Source organism: Balaenoptera borealis, assembly GCF_965194805.1.
Source record: "Balaenoptera borealis genome assembly, chromosome: 4".
Taxonomy (NCBI): Eukaryota; Metazoa; Chordata; class Mammalia; order Artiodactyla; family Balaenopteridae; genus Balaenoptera; species Balaenoptera borealis.
The window spans coordinates 87,417,001-87,424,871 of record NC_138861.1 but is presented as its reverse complement, the minus strand read 5'-3'; positions in this window follow the sequence as shown (position 1 = coordinate 87,424,871).

Genomic DNA, 7,871 nt, shown 5'->3' with positions numbered 1-7,871 from the left:
TAGTGAGATGACCTACCCCCAGTAGGTGAAAAATGGCCCCCCAAAGATGTCCATGTCCTTCCTAATCCCTGGAACCTGTGACTATGTAAACTTATGTAGTAAAAGGGACTTTGCAGATGTGATTAAGTTAAGGATCTTGAGATGGGGAGATTGTCATGGATTATCCAGATGGGCTCAATGTCATCACAAGGGTCCTTATAAGAGGGAGGCAAGAGAATCAGAGTCAGAGAAGATGTGATGATGGAAGCAGAGACAGAGAAGGACATGTGACAACATTACACTGCTGGCTTTGAAGATGGAGTGAGGGGCCCTGAGCCAAGGGATGTGGGCAGCCACTAGAAGCTGGAAAAGACAAGGAAACAAATGCAACCCTAGAGCTTTCAAGAGGGACTCAGGACTGCTGATACCTTGATTTTAGCCCAGGGGAACTTAGTTTGGACTTTGACCTCCAGAACTATAAGATAATAAATATGTGTTGTTTTAAGCCACTAAATTTGTGGCAATTTGTCACAGTGGCAATAGGAAACTAATATACTACCTCAACAGAAAACGGAATCCTAAAGAAATGAAACATGGGTCAGAAAATATTTTATATTGTAACAGTAACCTAACGTTAAAGAACCGCAAAGTCAAAATAAAATTTATCCAAGTCCCATCACCCTATGGCAATAAGTCTGTCATTAGATCCTGTTTCCTTTCAATATTTGGCACTATGTATTTTTAAAATGCGGTTAAAATTAGAATACATGTAAAATGTTGTGATTGCTTAATCATAAGCATACTTCTAAATTGCTACCATGTCTTCAAAATTATCATCTTAAATTACTCCACAGTACTCCCCTGGGAGAATCTGCCATAACTTACCAAATGTTTCCATGGCTGTTAAGCATTTTGGCTGAAGCCAACGTTTGCTCTAATAGAAAATGAGTTAAATGAGCGTGGATCATAGGTGAGCACAAGTTTTGGTAGCTCACTAGCTGAACGGACTTGGGGAAAGTACTTCAAGCCTCTGGAGCCTCACTGAAAAATAAGACCAATAGCTGCTATGCAGGGGGGTGCTGTAAGAATTAAATGAGATACTGAATGTCTGGTGCCTTGCATGGTGCTGAGCACATAGTGGATTCCTAATAAATAATAACGCATGTTATTCCCTTCTTTAAATGGTAGTAGTAATTTGATAATAATCCTTTGTCACCCAGGTACAAATTTCTGCAGTTGTTTCATAATTATTATTATTATTGAAATAGGTTGATAAATCTTTTAATCTACAGATTTTCCTTTCATATCTTTTATTTATGTATTTACTTCCTTTGCAAATTATTTGTTGAGGAAACGGCGTCCTCTGTCCTGAAGAATGTCCCTCAGTCTGGTTTTGCTGATTGCATCTCTGTGATGTCATTTGACACATTACTGTTTCCTCTGTATTTTCTGTAAATTGGAATTAGAACTAGAGGCGCTATCAGATTCAGGTTGAATTCTTTTGGGAAGAATACTTCATAGATGGTGCTGTGAACTTTCATAAGGAGACACATGAGGTCTGGTTGTCACTCTTTTTACGATGTCAGCCTCACTCATAATTTTTGCCTAGATTCATTAATTTGTTAGGAATTGCAAAATAATGATATTTTAATTCTTTTTTTTCCCATGTATTAGCTGGAATAATTCTGTAAACTTCCTCTCATCAACTATTTGGTACCCTGAAGGACATTTTGTAAGGAAAATGCAAGATAAGTGCTTGATTCTTTATTTACCAATTATTTTTAAATGAGTTGGTTTCTAGCATCTGCTAATAGAAACAATAAATTTTTAAAAATCATTATCATTATGAACCCATTCATTGTAGGTAATTGCAGTAAAAGTCCTTACTGAGGCTCAAATTTTCCCATCTTTAACAAGTGAGATCCTCTTCAGATTGGCTTCTGTGTCTGTTGACAGTCTAACACTTGTAATCTGATAGCTTCCTTACTTTTCTAAGATATTCATACTTACACCTCAGACATTTCTTGTGTAGACCTAGACTCAGTCATTCCTTCAAGAGTCCTTTTGGTACAAAAAGGTATTTAGAGACCACAATCTGGGGACAAGGGTATTCAGTGCTATTGGGGTAGTCACTATTTTTAGGCCTTTTCAATAGTCGGGAGTTAAGATTTTTTAATTAAGGATAAAATACATCAAAAGTGTATAACAACATTGCAATTCAATTCCAGGACTCTATGGGTTCTTAACCTCATTGATCTAACATCTGTATCTCATTCCTCCCTGGTTCTTAACAACACCAACGTGTTGACAATTATCCCAAGGGTTTAATCCCATAATACGTGCACAAGATCCTCAAAATAATTATACTAGCACTATCATCAACAATAATTATTGAAAACAATTTAAGATTTTTTATAGCTCTCTATCTTTTTTTGGTCTTAGTTTATATCCTTCTCGGGTGTCAAATCAACTTACTATGTTTTAAAGTCGTTTAAAATGCCTTCTATGTGGTTATGCCACCAATTCCGTGTACTGTTAGGTTCTTATATTTCATTTTAATTTTTATCTTTAGGGATTTAACACACTTTTATTTCATAATTACACAAAATATTTACATGTCCCTAAGTCAAATCTACAAACCTTGGTACATTTAGAGAAGTTCAGCTTCTGTTTCTGTACCTTCTACCCTATTTCCTCCCCCGTCCTATGATAACCATTAAAAATCTGTTTTGTTCTTCCCTTGCATCTTAAAATCCAAGCAAACACATATATTTGCTATCTTCCCCTTTTCTAGATAAGCTATGCATACTTAAAAAAAAGACGATTTTTAAAGAGTAGTTTTAGGTTCACAGGAAAATCAAGTGGAAAGTAGAGCTCCCAGATGCTCTCTACCCCCCTCACATGTACAGCCTCCCCACTATCAACATCGCCAACCAGAGTGGTACATTTGTTTCAACTGATGAACCTACATTGACACATCATTATCACCAAAGTCCATAGTTTACATTAGGGTTCACTCTTGGTGATGGACATTCTATGGGTTTGGACAAATGCATAATGACGTGCATCCATCATTATAGTATCATGCAGAGTGGTTTCACTGCCCTAAAAATTTTCTATTCCTATTCAGCCCAGATATGCATACATTTTCAATTTTTTTTTAATCCAATGTCTTAGAGATCACTATAGGGTATTGAGATATTCCTTGAGCTTTTAAAACATTTTTTTTAATACCTACAGAGTACTCTGCAGTGTGGCTTTAGCATAAGCTATTTAATCTCTGTGCACTAAATGGCTGCACTATACAATTGCATTGTATGGATATATCAAGATTTATTTTACCATTCCCCTATTACTGGTTATTTAAGTTTTTACAAAAATTGCTTTGCTATATTATAATTAGTACTGAGAAGCTTTTCCATATTTTGTTGGAGTTTCTAACTGTATTGCTAGGATGGATTCCTATCAAAAAAGTTATTAAGTATATGATACAGCTATTGTAAAACAAACTAGCCCAAAACTTTGTGACTTAAAACTAGCACCATTTGTTTAGTTCACAATTCTGGGGTCAGCAATTTGGCTTGGCTTTATCTAGGTGGTTCTTATCCTCTTGACTGGTCTGAATCATGCATCCATAATCATCTGCTAGATGAGGTGGGGACCAGCTTGTCTAAGATGGCATCAGCGCTGATAGCTTGTCTGTGCTTCACCTGGTCTCATTCTCTAGAAGGCTGGCCCCAGCTTGTCACACGATGGATGCACAGGGTTTTAAGAGAGCAAGCAGTGTGTGCAAGACTTGAAATTAGCATACCATCACTTCTGGTACATTCTATTGGCTAAAGCAAATCACAAGGCCAGCCCAGATTCAAGGAGTGGAGAAATAAACTCTACCCTTGGATGGGAACGCTGTAACGTCACATTGCAAAGGACATGGATATAGGAAGGGGCAGAGAACTGGGGCCATTTTTACAAACCATCTACAACTTTGGGTCAAAGGATATGGACCTTTAAAAGCTCCTAGTGTGTACTGGAGGGCCTCATCCTTTATTCTATTTTTTCCCACATGCCTGCAGTTCATTCAGTATAAACAAGCTGTCCTCCATTTCCATCTGGGCCTAAATCTCTAGGAGTAATCATGAGTAAAATTTTAGGTAATATATATTTGAAGTCTCATTGACTGCAGTGTCTGCAAGATGAATTCATGCAGTGTATATCCCAACAAATTCAACCTGATTACCCGATGTGGGTCTGAAAATTCCATTTTGCTTAGGGGCCAACCCAGCAGACTAGATTTACAAGAGGGTGGTGTCAGTACTTGGATTTGATTTAGATCCCCACAGTTACTCTGGAGCTACTCCAAATTCATGCCCCCTCCAGCTTCCCTAGAAACTTCTGGATTCTCATGGGATGCTCCAGATAAGAATGGAGATACTCCCCAGCTGGTGCAGTGGAGGAAGCAGTGCCCTGGAAGACAGGAGAGATGGGTTCTATCCCTGTGTCTGCTACTTCCTGGCTTTGGGTTATTGGACAGTTATCATCTCTCTGAGCCTCAGTTTCACTATCTGTGAAATGGGGGGAATAAAACCTATCTCAGAGAGTTAAAGTGAGGATTCAATGTAATATGTTTTAACATAGTAAATGTAACGTCTTTCCTTTACTCCCAGATTTAACAGTTGAGGACTGCTCCTAGCTGAAAGGAGGTGAGGGAGAAGGTAGAGTGAATCTTCCACTGGCCCACAAATACCTCAGCCCTCTCAAGGCACAGCTGCCAGGGCATCCCTTTGTCTAAGCATCTGGCTTGGGCATTGAATATTTCACAGGTCTAAGTAGTTACTTTAAGAAAGGTCAGCAATGACACAGTTCAGATCAAAACTCTAAAGAACATGGTACCCAGGCCAGTGCCAAAGATGTGGGTGGCTGTGCTTCCCTCCTTGATTTGGACGTGCTCTGCCTGTGCCTGCACGGGACCCCATGTGTGGGGCTGCTACCTCTTTACAAGCCCCACACCCTCACCCCTGATGCAGGTGTCAAATAGCACAAGGAGAGCAAACCTGTTTGCTTCAACATCTGACTCATCATAACTCACTCCTGGCTTGACAGCCTTCTGAGCTTGTTTCAGACTTGGCTTTAAAAAAAAAAAAGGTGGAGGGTGGAGTGGAAATAGGATCCTTTTATTAGAGAACACTTTCCTGAGGGGTTATTTTCTTGAATGTTAATCCAGACCCGGGCTGTTATTCTAAAGGTGCCGCGCGGAGGTAAAGCTTCAGTTTGGGTTTGGCTGTTAACCCATTACTGACTCACACAAGATGGCACCCTGAGGATTTGTGTACGGGCTGAGATGGTCCAAGAGCTGCCTTTTGGGAGCCAAGGACACTGATTTTTCTCTGCAGACTGAAGGCCCACTTCTATCATTTACCCTGAAGATGAGGAATTCCTGCTTATAGGTAGAAAAAGCTGCTGGATTCCATACAACATCCCTGTGTCTGGTCACTGTCTGGTAATGGGTTTCTTCTGGAATTAAGTTTGACCCAACATTGATAGCCATTCGCATGGGGTGTATGGTGGCTACACAGAATGCCAAATAAAGTTTGAAAGCAAAAATGCAGAGGCCCCAACAATGGGGCCAGGGTTGGCACATTACGGCCCCCAGGCCAAATCCAGCCTGTGGCTTGGTTTTGTTTTGTTTTGTTTTTTAATTAATAAGCTTTATTTTTATAGTAATTTTAGGTTCACAGCAGAATTGAGCAGAAAGTACAGAGATATCCTGTATATCCCTGTCCTCACACATGCAGCTTCCCCCACTACCTACATTCTGAACCAGAGTGGTTGATTCTAAATCAATGAACCTATATTGACACACAGTTAACACCCAAAGTTCATAGTTCACATTAGGGTTCACTCTTGGTGGTGTTCATTCTATGGCTTTTGACAAATGTATAATGACAGTATCCACCACTGTAGTATCATTACAGAATAGTTTCACTGCCCTAAAAGTCCTCTGAGTTCTGCCTATTCATCCTTCCTTCCTCCCTTCACCCCTTGGGAACCGCTAATCTTTTTGCTGTCTCCATAGCTTAGCTTTTTCCAGAATGTCATATAGTTGGAATCATACAGAATGTAGCTTTTTTCAGATTGAATTTTTGCACTTAGTAATATACGTTTAAGTTTCCTTCATGCCTTTTCATGGCCAATAGCTCATTTCTTTTTAGTAGCGAATAATATTCCACTGTCTGGATATATCACAGTTTATCCATTCACCTGCTGAAGGACATCTTGGTTGCTTCCAAGCTCTGTCAATTATGAATAAAGTTGCTATAAACATTTGCATAGAGGTTTTTGTGTCTCTGTAAGTTTTCAATTCATTTGGGTAAATACCAAAGGGTATGATAGCGGGATTGTATGGTAAGAATATGTTTAATGTTGTAAGAAAACCACCAAACCATCTTCCAAACTGGCTGTATTATTTTGTATTCACCAGCAATAAATGAGAGTTCTTGTTTCTCTATGTCCTTGCCAGCATTTTTTTTGTCAGTGTTTTGGATTTTGGCCACTCTAATAGGTGTATAGTGGTATCTCATTATTTCAATTTGTAATTCCCTAATACCATATGATGTGGATTATTTTTTCGTATGCTTACTTGCCATCTGCGTCTCTTCTTTGGTGTGGTGTCCGTTTAGGTCTTTTGCCCATTTTAAAATCAGGTTGTTTTCTTATTGTTTCAAGAGTTCTTTGTATATTTTGGATAATAGTCCTTTATCAGATGTGTCTTTTGCAAATACTTTCTCCCAGTCTGTGGCCTGTTCATTCTCTTGATATTGTCTTTCACAGAGCAGAGGTTTTTGAATTAATGAAATCCAACTTATCAACTATCTCTTCCATGGATCCTGCCTATGGTATTGCTGCCTATTTTTGTAAATAAAGTTTTATTGGAACACAGACACACTCACTCTTTTATGTATTATCTATGGCTACTTTTGTTCGAAAACAGCAGAGTTGAGTGGTTGTGACAGAGACCGTATGGCTGGCAAAGCCTGAAATATTTACTATCTGATCCTTCACAGTTGCCAGCTGCTGGGTTAGATACATCCTTCCAGACACACAACCCCATTCCCCACCGCCTAGCTCTGTGGTACACCCTCGTCTTTCTGAGTTGGGCTTCCTTGAGCCAGCGTGCATCTTGAGTGTAGGGGAGGGCCTAGCCTCAGAGCTGATGGTACCCAGGACCGGGCCCGTAGCCCTTCAGGCAGCAGCAGCACAGCACGGGCACCAGAATGCCCACAGCAGCCTCAGAAAGATGGGGAGGAAGCCTTGCTCTCATAGTGGGCACTGGGCCTTCTCAGATTTCACAGGAGAGCTCCTCTCTGCTGTCCACCCTCCTAGGGGTCAATCCTCTAGGGTAGTCCAGTAAGTAATAAAGAAACAAAGCAATTACTTTGATGGGGCTTTATCAATCTCCTAGGGCTTCTGCGACAAAATAATACAACCTGAGTGGCTTAAATAACGAATGTATTGTCAAATAGCAAATTCTAGTCCTGGAGGCTAGAGGCCCAAAATCAGGGTGTTGGCAGGGCCACGTTCCCTGTAAAGACGCTAAAGGATCTGCTCCAGACCTTCTCCAAGCTTCTGGTAGTTTTCTTGGCTTGTAGATGCTGTTCTCCCTGTATCTTTGCATCATCATTTCTCTGTACCCTGTGTCTAAATTTACCTTTTTCATATGGACATAATTATATTAGATTAGGGCCCACCCTAATGATCTCACTTTAATGATTTATGTAATGACACTATTTCCAAAGAAAGTTACATTCTGAGGTACTAGGAGTTAGGACTTCAACATATGAATTTTGGGGGGGGTACAATTTAACTTATAACAGGGGCTCTCCCTGTCCACTGTA